Raw genomic sequence first — 24,385 nt, 5'->3', positions numbered from 1 at the left:
TGGGGGGAAACCTGAGAATTTGCATTTCTAACAAGGTCCCGAGTGATTCTGACGCCGCTGGTCCAGAGACTATGCTGTGAGGAGAGTTGGACTAGGCCTCCCACGGCGGCTGACTCACTCCAGCTTCACTAAGAACACCATTCAAACCAACACCTCAGCAAAATCACAAATCTCCATGAGTCACCAATTTAACAATCGTTGTACACGGGCAATTTTCAATCCATAAATGTGAAGAGTCTGCTGAGCTTCATCTGCCTTTTTACAGTTGAGTGCTACACTGAAGCTTAACCTTCGTCTCTTTTATAAGGGACACATATTTCTTTTTTTTTTTTTGAGGAAGATTAGCCCTGAGCTAACTACTGCCAGTCCTCCTCCTTTTGCTGATGAAGACTGGCCCTGAGCTAACATCCGTGCCCATCTTCCTCTACTTTATATGTGGGATGCCTACCACAGCATGGCGTGCCAAGCAGTGCCATGTCCGCACCCGGGATCCGAACTGGCGAACCCTGGGCCACCGAGAAGCGGAACGTGTGAACTTAACCGCTGTGCCACCGGGCCGGCCCCAAGGGGCACATATTTCTTTTATCCAAGTACCTGGACAAGGCTGTGATTTAAATGGTGAAAACTCAATGACAATGAACCCAATGCAAATATCAAGCTTTTATGTAAATTTCCAAGTCATATCTGCTTCTACACATTAGAACTAAAATAGTCATTTATTTTAAATCTATCACAGTGTAGTGAGGACTGTGTATTATCAAATTTTGCTAGGTTATTTGCATGAACAAACAAAGGCAAAGTCTCAATGACTTACACTAATAAAGATTTATTTCTTGTTCATGTTACGAGTCATCTGTGGATCAGCTGCAGCTCCTCTCTATCTATCTTCTCATTCCAGGAGCCAGGCTGAAAGGATCAGTTCCTGTGGGGGGGGACTTTGGCATTGCAGAGGGAGGGAGAAATGGCTGAAGGACACTAGGGTTCTCAAAGCTTCTGCTTGGTTACAGTATACTCTACTTCTGTGTACATTCCACTGGGCAAGTAGTCACATGGTCCAGACTGGTGTCACTGTGTCATATGACCACATATGGGGATGTATAATCCTGCAGGTTGGGCATCAAATAATTGGAAAATAAAGTACAATATTACATACTAGAAACTAAGCTTTTCATTTAGCTCTAAATAGTCCAGAGAGTATGCCCAGGAATTTCAGTGAAATAAGAGAGCTCTTTGAAATAAGACTCCTAAACAAAGAACAAATATTATCTGCCCACTCTGTCTTAGAAAAAAGACAAGGCCAAATGATAGACAAACTGAAAAGAGAAGAGCATTACAAGAGTCCTTTTCAGTCTGCCCCTGAAAATAGAACCCATGGCCAAACTCTTTGGTTTCCCATCTGCAATGCAGAATTAGAAAATATCCCGTAACCCTTTAGGGATAATGTAAGAACTCATTAATTTCCAGAGAGGTTAGCAATTTCCCCCAAGGCATTTTCAAGGTTCTGTGTTCCCTCAGAAAAAAAAAGTGTCAAAAGTCTAAATTTATTTTTAGTTGCTATTAAATTCATGACATTGTACTTATCCTGGAAAGAATATCTGAAAACTTCATTTCTGACCTTGTTAAAGTGATTTTAAAGTGCTTTAACCATTTTTTTTTTTACTTTGATAGATTATGTATGTTCTACTATTAAAGGAGTAGGGCCAAGGGCACTTGGTAATAAAATTAACCTTGATCTCCTTTCTAAACTTAGAATTATCTTATGTACTAATTAATACATATATAATTAATACTTGGCATAACACGTTTTACTCCTCTGGCATAGTTTTCTATTAGCCTATTTTCCATATATACTTAAAAGAAATGTATACTTACTGAAATTTTTGTTCTCTAAGGAAGAAATTCTAATTACTCTTTTACTATAGGCAGCAGCTGAGATAGCAAGACTCCAGCTGCTTTTGTACCAAATTGCTCAGAGGTGTCTAATGTGGTGTCAGTGGCTTCCTGGACCTTTCCCCGGTGGCTTGTGTGAAGATAATGCAGAGTATGATGCTATTGAATTTTCAAATTTGGTAATTCCCAAATACCAAGAAATATGACATAAAACAGAGGGTGCTATTTGCTTACCAGCTGCCACACTAAACAGGACAACTTGTAATTTCCATGACTACTAGAAGCCAACAGTAATGGAAGGGTGCCCGGATGAATCCAAGAGACAATTCAGAACAGCTCTCTGGGGTCTCAGACAAGAACCGTGGCAACAGTTGCCGATGTGAAAGGAGTTGGTCAGAAGTGGAGCATTCCTTAGAGGGGTGTGGTGCCTGATGAGCAAGAGAAAACAGTGATGAAACATGGCTGCCATTCACCGCACCTAGATGCACCTTTTTCTTGTCTCTTAAATTAGGTTTTGACCACCTTATTATTAAGGCACACAGACTTTCAGAGATCTTTTCCATGTCCTGTCTCATTCTCTCCTCGCAGCCTTTCCAGTCCTATCCACTTTGAAGATAAGGAAATCGCATTTCAGAGAATTTAAGTAATTTCTCCAAAGTCCCACATCTCGTTAACAGAAGAACTGGAACTTGAATCCAGGTCCTCCATTTCGTATTCTGATTCCCTTTACCGTAAAGCAAGGCTGCCTACCACTGATTTTTTAAAAAAATAATCAAATTGCTTTACAACCAATTTAGTTCCCTCCTTAACATTTCTGAGAGCACTGAATTGATTATTTTAAATCTTGTGTTCTTTATCACATAGAAGGTATTTGTATGTGTATTACATACCCACCTATTGGACGTGTTTAACAACAGCCCAATCTTGCTGCTAGGCGTAGGATCTGCTTGTCAGAGCAGGTTTGGTAAATTTCCAGAGTTACAGAAAGTGTTTCTTACATGCATCTTTAGGGTTGAATTTGCCAAAAGGTTCTACCAGACATCTGAATCACATCCCCCACAGCTGAGACACCAAACTAGAGCACAGATGATGTATCTGGGAGGGGGCTCCAGGGAGCTTTCTGGGGTGTGGTTAAGTATCTATGTCCTGATTTGGTTAAACAAGTATATACGTATACAAAATGTCGACAAACTTGGCATTTACTATTTGCTTACTTACCGAATGTAAGTTTTACTTCAATACAAAAAAACAAATACAAGAAAAACGGAGCACTCGTGGAGAGTCGGGGGAATGGAGATGGAGTGCTCCCTGTCCCTCAGCTCTCATCTCTACTCCACCTGTACGTCTCAGTGACTCTACCTCCAAAACACATCCCGAATCCAACCACTTCTCTCCATCTCCACCACTTCCTTCCTGGTTCAACCCAATGATACTTCTCATCTGGGATATTCCAGTGCCTTCCTGACTGTCTTTCTGCTTCCACTCCTGCCCCACCTCACTCAGTTTGTTCTTGGCACAGGGGTCAAAGCCAGATATTTTAGGACAGATCGTGTCACTCCAGCTGGAAGCCCCCCAGGGCTGTTATCTTAGAATATAATACAACCAAGCTCCATGTGACCAGGCCTTTGTCTGACTCCCCAAGATCTTTCCACATTATTCCACCTGCTGTGCTCTAGATACCCTGTCCTTTCTTTTCCTCAAACATGCCAAACTCATTCTCCATCTAGGGTTCTGAAATGAGCTATTCTCACTCTGGCTGCAATGCTTTACCCTGAGATTTCTTGGACTCTTTCTTATCACACAAATCTCTGTCTAAATGTCACCTCCTCAGCCACCTTTCACATTCCAATAAAGGGAAGCTGACAATAAGTAAACAAAGAAATTAATTAAATAATAAAAATATCAGCATTAATAAGAGCTACGCAGAGGACAGAAGTAGCATGACATGATAGTGTGACTAGGAAGGCCTCTGCAAAGACCTGCTCAGTGACCCCTCCTGCCCTCATGATGATCAGAGCCCCCACTATGGGACATGGAGAAAGCATTGCAGTCTTAGATATAATATTGTCTCTTTCCAAAATGGCACTTTCTTTTTTTTTAAAGATTTTCTTTTTTCCTTTTTCTCCCCAAAGCCCCCCGTGCATAGTTGTATATTCTTCGTTGTGGGTCCTTCTAGTTGTGGCATGTGGGACGCTGCCTCAGTGTGGTTTGATGAGCAGTGCCATGTCCGCGCCCAGGATTCCAACCAACAAAACACTGGGCTGCCTGCAGCGGAGCGCACCAACTTAACCACTCAGCCATGGGGCCAGCCCCAAAATGGCACCTTTTCTGAGCTTCCCTGAAGGAGTTTGCTAGGTAACCCAAATTACCTTGAAGGAAGTTTCATTAACCACAGCTTGTACTTGTTCACAGAGTCTGAGAGACTACACTCCATTTTAAATTGCTATAGGATTCTGTTAGACAAATCGCAAACCATTACATCAACCCAAAGACAGTAAAAAACACACAGACAATTCCTTCCTCCTTTTCTCCATCTGTGGAGTGAAGTTAATGAGACGTTGCAACGTACCACAAAACCATCTTCGTGAAATGGGTTTGGATATAAATAGAAAGAATGGATCTGTTTCGTCCTAAATATGTGTCATGTTTATGTACTTTGAATCATCATAGGGTTCACAGATGGTCTGAGAACGTTCTGTGGGTTTACAATGATTCTGACAAACAAACAAAAGCATCTAGCGTTGGCTAGGTCTAAAAACCTGGGCACCAAAATTCAGGACACGGCCCTTAACACAAATCTCAGAGTCATCTTGAATTGTTTATAACAAGTTGAGATATTTTAAAACAAATCTAAACTTATGGAGAGAAAAATGACATCTTTGAGAAAAGTATATCGTGGAACTCAAAAGGAACAGCACATAGGCACAGAAGGTCGTAATTCTTAGGGTCAGTTTTCTCTATCAGGTTGCATCTTAATGGATAGGAGCAGCCATTCAAAAGGAGGATATTTTAAGGAAATTTCCCATCACTGCCAAACAGTACCGGTGCTAATTTCATAAAGACAAAAGGTATCTGATGAACAACTCCTTTCTTTGCTGCTTAATATTATAATAGATTTTAAAATTTAATGTGGATTGTCACTTACTATCTCTGTTGTAATATTCTAACCAACAGGAAAAAAATTAAGTTGTATCAGGCTTCTTCTTTTCTTCTTGTTTGGTAAGAATGTCAAGACTCTTCCAACGATGATTCACTTTCTGGTCTTTGTAGTTCCACTCAGGGCTTACTTACATAATAAAGAATAATATTTTTATTACACTATTGAGGATTTTAGTACAAAATAAGGTGATCACTATTAAAAGTGTCAAACTTTTAAAAAGGGAACTCTACAGTCTTGCAAGTCGTCAGATATCTTCAAATTCTAAAGATCAAAAAGCAATTGAAAAGCTGATTTTCAAATGAGTCGCATTTGCAGAAAAAAATGGAAGAATTACTGGAAAGATTGAGGCATTTTTTAATAACAGAAAATTGCATTGCTAAATTTCTCTTTTTTAAAGCATCTTAAAATATTTCACAAAATCCTTTTCATCAAATGTGTGTCTTCTCTCAGGAAAGAGAATATACACCTGGGATGAGATTTCAGCATTATTCAAAAATGGAAAAAGAACTAATATTTAAATTTTATAAATTATGCTAGGATTAGGTTAATACTCACACTAGAATATTGCTGTGAAAATCAGAATATCAACCGTTAGATTAATGTCATTTTACCACTGACTTTAAGGATATATTTTGTCATGTTTTGACTTAGAAAGTATCTATTTAAATCCTTCATTTTTACAATACTCATCATAGCAATGATAAATGATGATTAAATTAAGCTCTACCTGGAACACAGCCATTTTTCCTATATTCTATTAAACATAATCTGCATCTTATGTAGTTTTTAATATGCCAGGCACTATGCCAAATATATTACGTCTCAATTACTACAATGGCCCTGGGAAGGAACCAGAAGCTGGATGATGTGAAGTAGTTTACCTGTTTTGTTCACTGATAACATCTAGTACTTAGAACTGTGTGTCACATAGTAAGGGTTCAATAAATATTTGTTGAACTGAATGACTTTTACGCATGAGGCAAGTGAAAGTGCTACATACATAAAACAAAAGTCATATTCTTGTTTGGCTAACTTCTTTCTTACCTTCCACCTCTGTGGCACCATATGGCTGACTTTCCAGGAAAAACGATTTCTTCTGGGTGGAGAAAACAATCAATAATTCTGCATAAGTTTTGAGTTTTCTTCTGTGGGTTTACAATAGCCGGGCCTCCAAGCTCCAGGTCAGAGAACAGCACTGACAACAGACAATAAATGATCCTAATGCCTAGGGGGGAAGCAACACTCAAAGTGCAGTTTTAGAAGGCTCTGAACATGGGAAATTGATATCTTCTGCCTCTCATTTGCAGGGGCCCTGGGCTGCACTCTGAGCATCTGATGGAGCTCCTGACTCCGGGTGGCAGTGGTAACATCAGGAGTCAGACCCCTGAGGTGCTCAGGAGCTTCTGTTTTTAAACATCTTATTGAACTACAGAGCTTCGGCCTATTGAGGTTGGCTCCAAAGGATCAGAAAAGATGACTGAGTGGTGCTCTTGAGTGACTGTGTAGCCAGATTAACTCACGGGTCACCAAGCCACCTTTATACCTGTCACTAGAGTTAAGATATTGCTCTATCCACAATCAAGGACAGAGAGAGACTGAGCAAGTCTATAGAACCCAAGTTGGAATAGGTGTGGTCATGAGGCCAGGGAGGTCCATGCATAAACCTAACTTGGGATTTGCAGGCCATTGGACAACATCATTTAAGAGATCTCTTAAAATGAAGTGCAGGGGCCAGCCTGGTAGTGCAGCGGTTAAGTTCGCACATTCTCAGCAGCCCAGGGTTCGCCGGTTCGGATCCTGGGTGCGGACATGGCACTGCTTGGCACGCCATGCTGTGGTAGGTGTCCCACATATAAAGTAGAGGAAGATGGGCATGGATGTTAGCTCAGGGCCAGGCTTCCTCAGCAAAAGAGGAGGACTGGCAGTAGTTAGCTCAGGGCTAATCTTCCCCCCCACCCCCCCAAAAAAGGCAAGTGCATGTTGTATTAGGGAGGCCAAAAAGAGGTAACATGGGTGATTCCAGAAAGTGAGGCCCCAAAGATCGTGGCAACCCAAGCTTCTCTTTACAGCTCTTTTTCCAAGCCCCCCAGAGGCATCGAATGCCCTTTCTTTAGTGCAGGGACCACATATTTCTGAAGCATATTCTAAAAGCCCAGTGCTTGAATTCTGACAGAATGAATATCGGCGAACTTAGGGAAGACAACTGAATTTGTGAAATGCCTTATTATTACCAGCTGCTTCCTGCAAGTGCCATTCCGCACACTAGGGATCCTTTCGGCTTAAAGTTTCTTCTGTGACCCCCAGTTCTGAATGTGCTCCTTCCTCTCTTCTTAGATCTCCAGCCAGGAATTTGAACACACTGAGAAAAACAAAAGAAATTTCCAGGGGAGTGTAGATACAAAGGTTATCAATTGAAACAGTTCTCCCTAAAGGTGGTATTTAATACGAATGTTAAAATCTGGTATTACTTTACCTTGGGTGAGTGAGAAAGGCAGAAAGCTTCAATTGTTAAAAAGACTTAAAAAATATAATTCAAAAAAGTCTTGGATAAAAATTCAAGCAGCTGTCTAATATCTTGTAACTGTTTAATATGATTTATTGTGAGTTCTTTAGCTTCCTGTTAGAATGTTGATTAGTCAACGCATACGTATGCGCGCATGCACACACACGCACACACACACAATTATATCATTAGTATTCCTGCAGGTCACTTAACACATCCACGTGCTGCTTCTCTAACCCCTTGATCCCTTCTCAATGCTGGTGACAAGTAGCAATTGCTACTGACACAAAGCAAAAGAGAAACTACAAAAATTATTACACGATCTTGGGATCAATCAATAATCTGAAAAACATGCTGGAAAAGAAATCATTACCTTTTTAGAGCTTTAACAACAGGCTCTGACTCAGACGATTCTGCCTTGACTTTCTGCCTTGACCCTGAGTCTAGATTGAGTAACCACCACTTCCTCATTCGTAAATGGGCTGTCTTGGTACCACCCGTCACTTCCCCTAGAGGGATTTCCTCATAAGTCACTAGACTGCTATTAAAACAAAGTTAAGTTTCAAAAGTTTCAGGAGGAGTCCCATGTAATTATTACAAGCATCATTCTAAATCATATTGTGCTTGTTGCATGAAATACGAGAAGCAAAACAGACATTTTCTTTAAAATTACTATTTTTTTATTTTTAAAATTTTTTCTGACTTGCGAAAGTGGAAAAGCATTTCTACATCCAATAGATGATGTAATATTTTGTAAGTGGTGAACATGTACAGCTGATTAAAAATACCTGTTTTGAGATTAACAGCCGAAGAAGAGTTATTATTAAGCAGAAGTTACTCTTAAATAGAAGAGTTACTATTAAATAGGGCTTTCTAATGAAAATAGGTCTTTATAAATAAGCTATTCGAGGTGCATTGCAGTTCTAGAGACTTACACTGCTCCTGGCACATCGTAAGGGCTCAGTATATATTTGTACCACTGAAGGAATTTTACTGATGAGGAAAGTGCTATGTATGGTAGCGAAAAGTAGTTTCTCGTTAGACTAAATGCTTACTTTTCATCCATACCGCACTGAATAGTGGGACGTTCCAGAAAAAGGAAAATTATCTATTGAACTGTTACAGTTCTTTTATTTACTCCTAAAACAGTGCGATAATATGACTGTATATAAGCAAGCCACTAACTACAGTCTCAAATATGATGTATTATTCCTTCAAACTAAAAGCGTTATTTGAAATTTTTAAAAGTAGAGGTGACTAGAAAGTCCAAATATAGGTGAAACTGAAATACAAGTTTCAAAATCCAGCATGTCCACTGCAGGGGATTGGAATTGGCCACCTGAAGATATGTCTCTTTGGCATGAGGATTATTTTGGGCTGGTTACTTTTAAAAACTGCAGACATGAGAGAAACTCTGAAAAGCAGAAGTTACCTTTGTAAGAGACATTTACATTTGTAAAGGAAATCTCCATCTGTAAAGGTGTTCCCCTCTCTGTACCAGGAAGAATGCGGAGGACCTTATCTCTAGAGACTCTTATCAATGCAGAAGGCAAGGACTTAAATTTGCATAATAACCTTACTCTTGTTTGCTGTGCTTTTCTGGTGATCTCCCACCACTGTATCCTCCCACCCCCGACATCCTCCTTTGCCTTTAGCTGAAAAGGGTATTTAAGATGAGAACCTCTGCCATTTTGGTGAGTTACTTGGTTTTTCTGGGTCTCTCCCATGTGTACATGTTATAAAGCTTTGTTTAATTTTCTCCTGTTATTCTGTCTCATCTGAATTTAGTTCATTGTCTGACCAGAAGGACCCAGAGTGGGTAGAGGAAATGTCTTCCTCCCCTACAGTTTGGAGACTTGGACAGGATAAAATTTAACTGGCTGCACACTGCTCACTCCTGGACTGCTGCAGTCGAGAGATCCTGGACCCCTGACAAGAGCTGGCAAGAGGTAAGAGTTCTTACCATGTCAGTCTCCCGTATCTCTGCCTGCATGGTCCAATGAAAGCAAGAGTGGTGAGTTTTTTTGCTTTTCTTAATTTAGATTAGCAGGAGAAAATTTTGGTGAGGCTAGCTTCTTGGACTCAGTGACTCTAGGATTTGGTTGAGTACTCATTGGTTGTAGATCCTTTTCCTCCCAGAGATATTTTTCCTTGTCTCTGTCTTTTTTGGTTGTTTGTCATAAGACACAGGCATCTGTATAAGCCTGTTGTCTGGGAATATGTGCATAGGTGGAAGCTGTTGCTAAGGGCATCTTGGAAGCCAAAAAGCCTGCAAATTTGGTGGGCGTGGGTCGAGCAGTTAAGAGCCGTTAGGGTGCTCACCACCTCAAGAAGTCTCCTGTGAAAGGATGAGTTGGTCATGGAATGCGGTGGATGACACAGTTCCCCCACCAACTTCAAGAAAATGTCCATGCAATGACAAGGCACTCTGTAAAGCACACACGACCCCCAACCCCATGGCACCTCCCTCTTAGGTATTATTCTGGCTCCAAGAAACCCGAGGCTTAGCTAAAGCTGCTAATGTGCGTATTAGATGAGGTTTTTCTTTCGTCTTGTTCTACATCTTGAGAGCTTGGCTTTGTGACCTTTCTGGTCTCCGCCATCCAGAGGATACATGTACCGCCACGCATCTTGGTGGCCAGTTGAGTAGACTGGAGTCCCAGGACACACTCTCTTCATCTGGATGTGTCAGCTCTCAGGGGATTTTGTCATAAGGGGTCCCAATTGCTTTCATAAGGGGTCTTTGTCATCTCAACCTTCATCGCTTGCTGTGCGATGAAGGTCTTTACTTTCTTAGACTATTTTTGAGAGTGAACTTTCTGGATTTCTTTTGGGGACGCCTCTTGCGTCCGTGGTTAAGCTTATTGGTATGAGTCCCTATTAAGATCCTACTCATCAATGTGACCAGACAATGGATCATTTAAATTGGGAAAACTTCTAAATTCGGGGGAAAAAGTTTGTGAGAGCACTCATCATAACTTTTTATTGGTACCTATGAAAAGGCCAAATTAAAAAGGAAATACAAAAAAAGAAAGACTAGCCTTAAGACGCTGACTCAGATTACAATTGAATTGAGCAAATATAAAAGTGTAAGTGTTAATAAGATTATAAAGGTTGGACTATTTGAGCTGATTTCCTATAAAGAGGTTATATCAACTTTGCCTGAGTATGTTTTAAAATGTCTGGCTGGGAATACTTCCTCTATCCAATATTATAAAGCCAAGACCTATTGACAAAATCCTAATGGAAGCTATCATTAGAGGTATAAGAGTTGATGGAACTCAGATAAAATTTGTAGAAAATTGATATATTTATGGGCTTTATGTAAAGTGATTGTATCTCTTTTTGTCTGATTATATCGTGCCAATAGACGTTGTCTCACTGGGGAATGTTTCCCTGCCTGATTGTAAGGCTCTTAAAGGTGTGATACATTGTCCTGAAAGTTTTAGAACATATAAATCTTTGATTCACCTCTTAAGTTAAAAACTTCCCTGGTATAAAGAAGCAATTGGAAGGGAGCAGCTGGAGGGGCGAGTCAGCCTCTTTTTTTGTCATTCAGGCTGTAATCCAGTTCTTTGGGGAATTGGAAGCAACCATCTTTGTCTTGAAAATCTCTGCAAGGCCTGAGGTGTGGCTCTGGAGGGCAGTTCAAAGTTCACCTGTCTTTCTGCCAATCCCAAAGCCTCCCCTGTTCCTCCCAAAATACTCCTAGATATTGAGACAAAAGATTAAGACATTAGAAACAGGTAAGGCAAATATGTCCCTGAAACTCCACCTTGAAGAAAACTTGACTTATTTCTCTGCCTTTATGATGTAAATTTTCTGCTCCCATCTTCTCTAGGACCTGAGAGCCATTCTTCGAAAAGCAAGTGTTTCTCAGAAACTAGCGTGTTCTGTACTGCACCTGATTCATAACAAACATTTAACCTCTCTGTCAGTCTATCTGTGTGTTCACGTGTGTCCATATGTATGTTATATATGTGATATTCTACCCCCGGATGGTATGGCCAAAATCAAGAGCTCTGTTTAATTGACTTAAAGTAAGCTCTTACGTCTTTCAAGTTAACGTGCTATGAAACAATCTTTGGTGAATGAAAACTTGTTTAGGTTTGTTGGTTTCATTAAAATAGACATGTCCTTAGAGTTATCAGCATTGGATATGATGCAGACACACAGCCTGGGTTTACTAGTCAAATAAGCTCATGTTGTCTGTTACAAATTCACCAGCAAAATAATAGCTTTAAATGATAACTAATTTTGTCTAATGTCTCATGAAGTTTCCGTGGGTAATCTAAACATAATTGTTGGGAACAAATGATTTAGATATAAATGAAATAAGAATTTATAGATAAAATTTTAGCAATAATGATCGTTTATGGTATGTGTATTTAAAATAACTTCCAAAATCTCTTTCGTAACTTGAAACTTTGAAGTTTTGCTGGGTTAATTTAAATGATAAAATTCATTGAGTACCTAGATCATTTCCAAATAAGATAAGCTATTAGACATTAATTATTAAATGTAAGTTTATCTACTTTTAGCTTCTTATTGCAGAAAGGTTAAATGTGTTTGGGTCTATTAGTAAACATGCTTTGTGTTTTATTACCATGAAGTGGTGTGTTTCTAGAAAGTATGAAAAATGTTTAGAATGCTGGTGTAAAAGACAGTTCGTAATTGCTTACCTTTTTGGTTTTTACTAGGGTCTGTAAGGGTTAAAAATTCTAATTAATATATGTAATTAAAGCTACTGGAAATTAATAAGGCAAACATCTTTGTATTCAAGGAAAATAAAATGTATGTTTTTGGTAAAGAAGGTATAAATAATGGAAGTATTTTTGTTGGTCAAGAAAGATAAATTTGTCATAAGTATTAGAAGAAAAAAAAAAGGAAGCATGGGGCAAATTCTGAATGTAAAAAGAAAGTTATAGAAGATTTGTGAAAGAGAAATTCTGAAAGAAGTTTTGTACCTAGTCAAGTTGGCTAAGATTAAAGTAAATCCAATTAAGTAAATGAGTTTTAATGGAAAAAAAAATGAGCTGGCGCAAAAATTAAAATTTGGTTTTCTCTCAAAGGATAATTTTCTTGAACTTTTGGCCTGCTCTAAGTCTACCTAAAAGACTAAAAACCTATGTTTTGCTAAAATAATTTCCTATGTTCGGAAAGAAAGAGATCTCTCTCTTAGGATTTTTTGACTGTTTTAACTGCCCTTGACTGTTTCTGTTGTCACTTTGAATAGATACCTAAGCATTGTTTCACAGTGAGCATTGTTTCCTACTTGAACAAGTGTTTTAAAACCTTTTGATATTTTTGACAAGCCCTGTCCCCCCAAAATATTCAAGTCCTGAATAAAGGCTTTCTTTTAACCTGGAAGAAGGAGGAGAATTTCTCTAAGGATTTTCAGAGGGCCCCTGAGATTTCTCAAAAAAATTTGATCTCTCTTCCTAGAAGGAGGAAAATACTAAACTAAGTAAGCTTATTTGGTATGTTAAATTACATGGGAAGCATTGTCAGATAAGTGATGATAAACTTTCTTAGTTGGTATTATGTGGATAAACATTATTGATACAAATGTTTTGAAATTACATAACATTCCTAAAATTCTGATCTGTCCTGGTTGTCAGCCATAATTCTAGTTATTATCTTGAAGTGTTTTATGTCACAGAAATAGCTGTTTCTTTGTCAATTGCCCTTTTTAGTCTTTTGTCATTTGCAGATAGTTGCTGTTTTACTCTGAAGCTTTCGCAAATACGTTTCATCTTCAGAGAGATTCAAGGAAAGGACTTTGACATTTACTCTGGAAAGCAGGTTTCTGATAAACTTTCTGATTGTAAAACCGAATTGGGTAAGAAATTACAGAAATCAAACTGAGAAACTGATGACCTCATAAATCTGCTAGTAGAAGATTAAGATCAAGAATCGATTATACAGGACTATGTGGACTGATGAGGATAGTTATAATTTTTGATGACTTTTGTATGAAATATTAATTTTTTGATGCTTTATTTTCTCAGGTTTAAGGAAGTCTTTTTCTCTTTTCTCTTATGCTAACTATGACTTACAGCAATTTGGTGAAATTATACCTTTGTGAGTAGAACTAAAACATTTATCTTTTTCTCCCTACCTGATCGTTCCAGAATTTGGAAACTCTTAGTAAGTATTGTTATTTTCATGGCAATATAGTTATTTGCATAAGTTCAATAAGAATCTGTTCTCCTTATAACAGGACATAATTGGAAACATTGGTTATCTTACCAAAGCTTTGACTGGAATGTCATATTTGAGAGAAACAGGCATAAACTCAGATATGACCAGACAGCTTTTGAGAAACAAGGATTGGACTTTATGGAATAAAGCCACTTGGAAATATTGGCCTGGTACCTTGTTTCCTAGCAACCCCAGGTAAGCAAGGAAGGTCACTTATCTGGCAGGTGCCTGGAACATTGAAGTATTTTGGGGAACCTCAAGAGAAGAGAGGAATTCACCCAAATCTAAGGTATTGCAGGCAAGGCCTGATGGCAAATCAGTGCTTGGCTTTCCTGGCCTTGAGAGGCCTTTACAGTTCAATCTGAGATTCCTTATAAAAAGTTCCAGCAAAGCAGATTTAAAAGAGCCTGTATGATCAATGGCTATTCTTGCTGTACTTATGTAAATAATTGGGCCAAGTTTATTGAAACTCAACTTATTTTGCAAACCAATTAGTCTTAATTTGGCTCTCTTTGGTAAAAATGAGGGTGATTTTAGAGAGAAAAGTTATGTTTCAGTAAAAAACTAGAATACAAGTTTGTGGATATTAGATCCTAGTTCTGTTAATTGTTTTTGAGGTTTTTTTGTACCTGTGAACTGGACTGGATCCTGAATTCATCTCCTGAAATATCTGGCTACAAATCTCCAAACTAACATTTTCAATTTTTTCCCTCATTTTCATTTGGAATCACTGAGAACTGAACCTGCACTTTTTCCTGAAGCCTTGCAAACTGAAGCTGAACAATGATATAAACTTAAGAGAGATACATGTCTGTTGCTGTGTAAGCTGCAAGCCATTCAGAAAGATGCTTGAACGACTGACAACATCATCAGAGACATCTCGAGCTGCAAAAGATGCTTCAACACTGACATCTAGAAATCTTGACTGGCTACCCCCTGGGCTCAGGAGCTGGTTTATAATTTGCTCTAACCGTTAGCCTTGTTTTTAACTTTTTACTTCCATGGAAATACTTCTTGTTAAATAGCTGATTGCTTGCTTCCATAATATAGGCCTAACTTTGGGAACCAACCTGCATCAGTACCTTCTAAAATAATTTAACTGGACTGACCTATTATCAGGACTAAAATATGTGTTCAGTGAGATGAAACAATCTACCACTCAGCTTCTGGACTATGAAACTTCTTAAAGTTTCAAAGGACTCTGAAACTTAAAAGTTTCAAAGGCAGTACTGTGGGGGACAGGAATTGGCCGCCCAAGGATATGTCTCTTTGGCATGAGGATTATTTCGGGCTGGTTACTTTTAAAAACTGCAGATATGAGAGAAACTCTGAAAAGTAAAATTACTTACCCTTTGTTAAGAGACATTTACATTTGTAAAGGAAATCTCCATCTGTAAAGGTGTCTCCTTCTCTGTACTAGGAAGAAGGTGGGGGGGGGGTGACCTTATCTCTAGAAACTCTTATCAATGTGGAAGGCAAGGACTTAAATCTGCATAATAATCTTACTCTTGTTTACTGTGCTTTTCTGGTAATCTCCCACAACTGACTCTCCCCACACCCAACATCCTCCTTTGCCTTTAGTTGAGGAGGGGATTTAAGATGAGAACCTCTACCATTTTGGTGAGTTACTCAGTTTTCCTGAGCCTCTCCCATGTATACATGTTATAAGGCTTTGTTTAATTTTCTCCTTTTATTCTGTCTCATGTGAATTTAGTTTGCTGTCCAGCCAGAAGGACTCGGAGTGGGTAGAGGAAATGTCTTCCTCCCCTGCACCACTAAGGAAATCTGTTGAATGTCTGACAGTGAGTGAGGCATCTCCTATTTTTACTGCTTCTTAAGTAGTAAAGTAAAAGCTTGAGTCAAGTAGTGGATCTAAGATCATATTGATCCCAAAACCAAAGTAACCTTCAAGCTAAAATTTTAAATGACATCCTGCTACCTAATTTATTTCGACAGATTTTTCTCATCACTAGTATATAAGAATGGTATTTACGCACATTCAATCCTTTTCTGTCTGTTTAGCAACATTCTTTACATTTTAGTATTGGATGGATGATTTTTTTTTTTTTTTGCCATAAAAACCAATAGGATTACACCATAACAAGGATAATTCAGATACAATTAATCACTTCCAAATTAGGAAAATAATTTTTATCCTCCTTTCATTATTATTATCTTTGGCCGCTTCATTACTTATTTGCTGTCTTATTTCGGGAAAAGAGAAAAACAGAGAAAGGAGGTAAAATTAAGATAGATAGTTATGACTAATTGCTTAAAAGTGATGAAAGAAGGGAAGATTGGAACTAGTCTTGGAGCAAGAACTCTTGAGGAATTTTAAGTAATTTTTTTTTTTTTTTGAGGAAGATTAGCCCTGAGCTAACTGCTGCCAATCCTCCTCTTTTTGCTGAGGAAGACTGGCCCTGAGCTAACATCCGTGCCCATCTTCCTCTACTTTATATGTGGGACGCCTACCACAGCATGGCATGCCAAGTGGTGCCGTGTCCGCACCCGGGATCTAAACCGGTGAACCCCAGGACGCTGAGAAGTGGAACATGCAAACTTAAAGTGCTGTGCCACCAGGTCGGCCCCGAGGAATTTTAATTTTAGCCAAAGGTAATAAATTATGTGAATGCTCTGACATATTAGTCCCTTGCATCATATTGGTCTTAGCTGAGAGTCTCTCTCTCTGCTCATCCAAAGAGATGACTTGGTCCAGGTTTGAAGATAATGGAGGTGGCGAAAGAGGGCTGACATTGGAGCTTCTTACAATGACAATTTATGTTTAAAAATAAATTTTGCAGTTACAATTTCCCAACATTTGAATTTTCTTGTTCAGTTTCAGTTTTATATTACTTGTTTTAAACAAGAAACACTATCCTTTTTTGTATTGAAAATGTGTGCAAATGTGAACTTAATATAATACTCAGAATTGTTGTCCATTTGGCTTCATACCTGCTTGTGTGTAAACATTTTCTCATTTTAGTTATATTATACCCTGGTTGCAATCAAGGAACAGCTGCACTGTGGTTCAACTTTCCGGTTAGAGTGTGGAATATGTGAGACTTACTAAAAGGACATTATCCTGAAAGATGATTGCAAGTACTGAACATAGATGAGTCCATAAAATTTAATAAACTGCTGGGGTGCAAGGCAAGTGAAGTGGAAAACTCTCAGAATTATACTGACTTAAGTAGATTTCTGATTTGTATACGAAGTTGATCATTTGCCATTGATTTTCAAATCATTGGTTATACAGTCTGATAGGCATAAATAATAGATATGTCTTGGTTTGTTTCAGATATTAAAATTCTATCTCAAAATCCTTCATAGAGTATAAAACACACTGAGATGTTGATATCCTTGTGTGCAGACATATTTTATGATATATGTATGAATGTGTGTATTTAAGCCTGAGAATCTTAACAATTTACTGGTCAGTTAATGTCATGAGTTAAAATTAAATGATGTTGCTAATGAGTTTGATGTCATGGGTAGAAATCTTACGAGATAGAATTCCCATTGAGTTATATACAATTTTTTCTATGTTTTACAATTGCGTGCTTTAGCTCGACTATTTCCAAAATGTCTCCCTGATCACAAAGAATGGCATAGGAAAGTGAAAATAATTTTCAGTCATGTAAGTACAAGTAATCAGCATGTTACCTAGCACACAGTGTTACATAAATATTAGCTATTATTATTACTACTACTGCACAATGGAAGGCCAGTTTCTACTAATAGTAATCAATACCAATTTCATAAATGGTCACACACAATGAAAGTGAATGGCTACAATTTTATAGGTGTGACAGATCTTGATAGGTAAATACACATGTTCATTTCCACTAAAAAATTGAACTCTTTTTTGATATCTATAGGAAATGATCCTACTGGATAATGCCATCTAGAAGTGATATATTTTATGGATTGTTTTCTTAAAGAGATATTTGTAATAACAGAGAGGAAAGAATAGACTTTCCTATTTTCAGATTCCTAGTAGATGTGCCCAACATCTATCAAGGGATGATGGTACTGTGGATGCAAATCACACAGTGGTCAGTATGCATTTCTGCTGCAGAAGTTATTGTGACTGCAACTATATCTATAATTTTAAATATTAAAATCTTAATAGAGAACTAAGCTTCAATTAGTGTAAAGTCTATTAGACAATTAATCGAAGCGTGTGTCTTTTCAAAAAAAGAAGTAAACACCATACCAGTGCATGAACATCTTCTGGCAGAGCAGATAACACAGCTCACGTCATCCTTTCACTACAGTGAATGTAGAACAATGAGTGAGGGAGCTTTCAGATCAATAGATTTGTGCACCTCAGAAGTTGGAAAGACCTTGTAGCTAAGCACTGTGAAATATGAGCTTGTAACAGTCACCCAAAAAGAGACACCGTCCAAATTTTAATGTGGTGATTGTCATGAGAGTGATGGCCTCCAGAGCCGACCTTGAGCAACATCAAATTTTATGGCAATTCCCTATAAAATCTGCATAAAACATGACTTATTGCTGTTTTGATTACCTCCCTTCCATCACTTCTCAGTCTGTTTATCCGGTGGTACTAACCCCGAAGAACTACTTCACTAATTTCACCAAAATTAAGAAATGGTAAGCAAGTTTTGGTATTTTTTATACAAATCCATATTCTATTCCTTATCTATGTAGGAGACTTGTCTTAGATGAATGTCAGAATGATAAATCCACCATTAAAATAGCATTTAAGTGAGAGGAAATGTGCTTAACAGGTTAGCTTTAAAATAGAAGAAACTTCTGAGATTTCCATATTAAAAAGGTAAAAATATGTCATTATGTTATGATGTAAGCGGATACCCTAATAAAAAGGAAAATACTTTATTTTCAGGAAAATTCTTTTGAAATAGAGTTAAAACGGTTTCACCTAAAATTGGCAGCAAAAGTGCACAAATGGTAACAGTGTGAAAAGTAAATAGTATAAACTAAACACATTTTATAGGATACAAAGTGTGTCATCTTAGTACGGAGCACTCTATTCACACCAGCATTAACTGTCTCCCTGACAGTGGATGGAATTCATTGAAAGACTAATAAGTCTCAGCATAAAATGTCAAGGAAAAACAGGACCTTGCTTTGGATAACTATGTGGTCTCTAAGTAAATTGACCAGGAAGATGGAACAGCCCATTAAGAGTGATGGAAACAGTAGCCAGTTCTGTGGAATGATGAGATTTAACTCATCGGTATTCGGCTTTAAACCCACTTAAAACATGGGGTTGGATCACATGGTGTTTTAAATTGCATGATTCAGACATTATGTTAACCAGGGCACCCTGACCTTCTGTCTCTACACACGTAAGTCTGAGAAACTAAATCTATTCTAGGTAATGCCTGACGTAGTGCATTTGGTATTTTATTCATTACAGGAATACTTGGGAAAGCAGTTTGTCAGTCTACAATACTGTAAAGTGCTACTTAATTGGGCCCCAAATAAGCTCACCCAATTGCACCCTATAACATGAAGGGAAAAGGAAAATCCAAAGATCAACTTTTCTCTCCTGTGGGCGATGTTTGGGCGATTGATCTACTCGAGCTCTCGAACAATGAGCCTATTTCTGAGCTCTAGTTTCATCTGTTGAACCTATAAGGACTTCTTTAAGTAGATGTTCTGAAATGCACGGCTGATTTACTTCCATACCTGCTGGGAATCAATGGGTTGCATCCACTTAATGTCAGGTTGAATGAAAAGCATCTACGCCTGGAGAAGTCACTGGAACAGCATCTCCCGTTAGATAAGAAATTTTATTATGGGTATTCATTTGGCTTTGATATAAGTGAAGGAGGAATACTGTACATCGCAAATGAGTTCCGAGTACAGACAGAGCAGCCAGAACAACATCGCAAAATGAAGGTCCGGTCATGTCAGCCCTTAACTTAAAACCTTCCATTTCTAAATGCAATGTGGCATCCTCAATTCGATCAGAATCTAGGGAACAGGAAAAGGACCTTAGTGGAAAAACTGATAAATCCCAATAAAGTCTATAGTTTAGTTAGTAGTACTGTATCAGTGTCAATTTCTTAGTTTTGAAAAATGCACTATGGTCATATAAGATATTAACGTTAGGGGAAACTAGGTAAAAGATATACAGGATCTCTAAATCATCTGGGCAATTTTTCCGTGTATTTACAATTATTTGAAAATGAAAATTTTATTTAAACAAAATCTCCTTTTGCTTCCTGTGTCACTCCCAATAAAAGCCAAAGGCTTTACAATGGCCCATGAGGACCTGCATGTTCCGGCACCCGGGTACTTCTCTGATGGCAACTCCTATTCCCTGTGCTCGCTCCTCCCAGCCATCAGGCATGTCTCATGCCAGGGCCTTTGCTGCAACTTCTCTCCTTGAAGCATTCTCCCTCCAGATATCCAGGAGGCCTGCTCTCTCACATCCTTCCGGGCTTTACATAAAGACCTCCTCTGCAAGCCCAGCCCTGGCCTTGTCTGTTTTCCCTGCTAGAAAGCAAACTCCAAGGGCAGACATTTTTCTATGTTTTTGATTTATTAGTTTATCTACTGTGCCTAGAACAGTGCTTGATGTATAGTGGGTATCTGAAAAATGTTTGTTGAATGAATGAATGCACAAATTAAAGACAGAAAGAGATAATGGAAGATAAACAGACATACCAAATAATGGCTGGAGAGCACTAGGTTCTTAAAATACATTTATAATCACTTAACGTCATGGAATCATATAATTTCTAAATATGGATTCTTCTTTTCATTGTTCCATCATCCACTATGTTATTTCTGTAATGATTTATATCTTAGTGCTAATAAAATTGGAAGCAGAGGTTATAACTTGATTTCTAGATCTTGGACAGAGTTGCCTGTGAAAATTTATTTTTGGACTCTCATATTAACTAATTGATATCACAGTTATTTTGCAAGGATGTTCTATTTCATCCCTACCAGTATATTAAGAAAACACATTTTCAACATTTTTTGTAAACTTTCACTTATTCCTGTCATCCTTATTAGGGCTTCCTCCCTTCGTCTCCTTCTAACCATGTCGACCATTACTCATGGCTTCTGTTTGTAGGTCATGTGACTTGACAGGCAAAGGTTTATTTAAATTTCCAGTTCAGGCAAACATTTCAATGTAGATTGAACAATGAAATCCCGGAAGTAAAAGAGTACTAAGTATACATTTGTCCCCTGCACACACACACACACACACACATTATGTAGACCTAAGCACACTGACATCCTTAACTTCCCTATTTCCAAGGCTATTATTGTGAATACGAAAACTCTAGTTATGTATTTCAACATCAGAAGGACAATTGTTGTTTAAATAAAGATAAATGTCGATAAATAAAGATACATGTTTGTAAATTTTATTCAGATTCAATATAAGCAAACATTATAAGTGTGTCATAATGGTGATGTGGGCTACACTTTGCCAAACTAGAGTAAGGAGTTCTGTCACACCCCAGTCCTCCCTTCTCCACCCTCAAAAGGATCAACAAGTAAATGTCCGAATGCAAATGCTCTAGTATTCCATAAGAAATATCTATAATCTCATGTGCTATAAGAAAAAATATATATTTCTTTTACTTTCCTTCCTTATCACTGTCCCTGGGCAGTGTGGCTTACCAGATTGTCTATTTATTTCTGAAAGCTCACAAGTTGTGATGCTGACACTCTCATAGGCACTGTCTCTGCAAAGAGTTATTTTAGAAATCCTGGCCCCAAGGCTGACAGTGGGACATTGTAGCTTACGTCCCCGTAATATCACAGTGTCAACTGAGACCTTCAGGGGCCTATGAAACCCCTGCTCCCCACCCCTAATTTTCCACTCTTCTACTTTATTTCATGATTTTCTTTTTTTTACATTTCCTCAGCAGTCCCTCACGGAGCTGTGATGTGTGCATGTTCTCCACTCTCTAGGATGTGAGTCATCCCGGCCAGGAAGCTTGGAACACATTTAGGACTGCCAGATGTTTTCTTAGATTGTTCTACCCCATCTTGGACTTCCTTTCCTTCCCAACAATGTTTTTCTACACTTTTTGGTGCCAATATTATTCATGATAGAGAAGAAAAATCAGGGTGCTAACTAAAAAGACATTTCAGAAATAAAAAACATCGAGTTTTAGAGACAAATTATGTGTGAAGGGTTAGGGAAGTATGGAGCTGGGGACAATTTCCAGGACTTTGGATGGTGTATCAGTCAGAATTGTCCAGAGAAACAGAATCAATCAATAGGAGATAGGTAGATAGACAGATTTACTATAAGGAATTGGCTTTCATGATTATGGCGGCTGAGAAGTTCCCAGATGTGCAGCTGGCAAGCAGGAGAGCTGGTGGTATCAGCTGATGGTTTCAGTCAGATTCGGAAGGCCTGAGAACCAGGAGAGCAGATAGTCCCAGCCCAAGTCCAAAGGCAGGAGAAGACCCAAAGCCCAGCTCAAAGACAGGCAGAGAGCGAATTCCCCCTTGCTCCGCCTTTTTGTTCTATTCAGGCCTTCAACAGAATGGCCCCTAACTGGGTGAGGGCTTCAGCTGGACGAGGACCGCTCCCATCGCAGTGGGCTTTACACCATCTGCTAACCATCTGCTAACTCAGACGCTAATCTCATCCAAAAACACCCTCACAGACACACCAGAATAATGTTTAACCAAATACCTAGGCACCCCAAAGTCCAGTCAAGTTGACACACAAAATTAACCATCACAGGTGGTCAGGTGAATTACCATGTTTTCATTAGATTTGATGTAAGCAGAAGTTCAAAATGTGCATGCGTGGCTGGGTTTGCCCTCTTGTACTTTTGCCACCACCATGAAACAATCTATCCCAGCCAGCCGATTACTCAAAGAAGGACAGAGAATTATGGAGCAGACCTGGAGGCAACCTGACTTTGGAACTATTCCCAGTTTAATTTTGTCTAGATAACCTGACCTTCAGCCAACTTGCAGACATGATAGTAGAATAAATCATTGTACTATACGCCACTGAGTTTTGGGGTGGTTTACACAGCAAAAACTGACCAATGCAGAGTTCTTGAGGAGAAACAATATGTAAGGGATCAGTTAAGGAAAAGGAAACAGAGGCAGAAAAAAGACTAAGAAGAATAAATCAGATGTAGAAGGGAAATAATGAGGGAATAGTGTTGAGGAAACCAGGATTGAGGGAAATTTCAAGGGAGAAATGGTCACATTCCACAAAGAGCTCACCCTTGTGAATGCAAAGCAAAAATAAACCACTGGCTTTGTAAATTAGGAGTACATTTTTCGTTGACTTTTGCCAAAGCAGCAGTCAGTTTGGTAGAAGCAGAAATCCTATTTCAGTTGGTTTAAAAATAAGTGGGAAGAGAGAAAGTAGAGGCAGGACCTGTAGGCCACCCTTGAGCATGGCAACGAAGCGGAGGAAGGTGGAGTCCAAGAATAACACACAGACCACCAGAGCAAAATCTGAGAGGAGTTTGTTTTCTTGCCAAGCAGAGGGGAATGGAGTCCCCTCAGGAAGAGGGCCTCCACAAGCTGACAGAGGAAGGACTTGATACCACAGAGGGAGTTTGTTCCGCATGAGGAAGAATTCTAGGCATTAAATTCTAGTTTGCTAAGGAGAGGGTTGTAAACTGTCTCTTGGAATTGATCATCAGTCTGCTTCATGTCACAAAAGTATGACAAGGTCTTTAAGAGTCCTAGCAATGCCCTGTTAGGCCTGGGGCTGTGTGCTGGGTGTTTACGTCTGCGCGATACCTCTTCCTCAAACACAGCAGGTGACGCTGAGTGGAAATGAGGTGGAGGGGGAGAAACTGAAGGCGGAAGATTTCACTCCTGCTGACTTCTGCTTTCTCTGAGACATTGAGGGTGGATCATCTGCTAAGAGTGAGGGGACAGTGGATGTGTCCCTTCTGTGATCACCTTCTTGTTCCAAATACAATTTTAAGAACATAGTTCTACCCACAGCAACATGTACACGTCTCAATTCATTTTATACTTTAAACTCCCTCCTTGCTTAATCTAAAATTCATGAATATACATGGGAGGATAAATTGTTACACATTTGGAAGGCAACACGGCAATTGGTATCAAAAATGTTAAATATTCATACACCTTGATTTAGTAATCCCACTTCTATGAATTTATGAAAATTAGAAAACAATACACAAAATTGTAATTGAAGAATTGTTTTATATTAGTGAAAAAATGGATGAAGCCTAAATATACACCAATAGAGATTTTTAAAGGTAAATTGCATTATGAACACACACACACACAAATTCTATGCAGAAATAAAGTTACAATATAGAATTATACTTATGTCTACAACGATGTTGGTGAATGAAGAAAAGTCACAGATTAGTAGTTTGCTACTATAATGTGATTCCATTTATGTAAAATTGTTTACACTGTAGTGTGTGTGTGTATATGTGTGTGTGTGACCAAAATGTTAACAGAACTTATTTATTGGTTGAAGGATGTGGGGTAGTTTTTCCTTTCTTCTTTTTTATTTGTTGTATGGTTTGAATTTTTCAGGTTAAGCACTTATCACAGGTGTGATATAAATGAGCCAAAGATGACCTCTAGGTATCAGAGAGGTTGTTCATTTCTTCACTGCAGCTTGAGACTCATTAGCTCAAAAG

At 38.5% G+C, this 24,385-nt stretch overlaps 1 long non-coding RNA gene across 4 annotated transcripts; it reads right to left on the bottom strand.

The window, feature by feature from the left end:
* Positions 1-541: 541 nt before the first annotated feature.
* On the bottom strand, positions 542-8,007 carry LOC124235927 (uncharacterized). Of its 4 annotated transcripts, none has more exons than XR_006887605.1 (6): positions 7,927-8,007; positions 7,282-7,409; positions 6,095-6,275; positions 5,036-5,176; positions 2,125-2,318; positions 542-1,103 (listed from the first exon to the last, which is right to left on the bottom strand). It is a non-coding gene; the product is annotated as an uncharacterized LOC124235927 (long non-coding RNA). The 4 variants fall into 4 exon arrangements; XR_006887604.1 differs by lacking the exon at positions 7,927-8,007 and adding an exon at positions 7,524-7,662; XR_006887606.1 differs by lacking the exon at positions 7,927-8,007 and adding an exon at positions 7,524-7,662 and having other exon boundaries at positions 6,095-6,245.
* Positions 8,008-24,385: the final 16,378 nt, after the last annotated feature.

This window comes from Equus quagga, chromosome 2 (genome assembly GCF_021613505.1).
Source record: "Equus quagga isolate Etosha38 chromosome 2, UCLA_HA_Equagga_1.0, whole genome shotgun sequence".
Classification (NCBI taxonomy): domain Eukaryota; kingdom Metazoa; phylum Chordata; class Mammalia; order Perissodactyla; family Equidae; genus Equus; species Equus quagga.
This window is presented reverse-complemented; position numbering and strand designations above follow the sequence as displayed.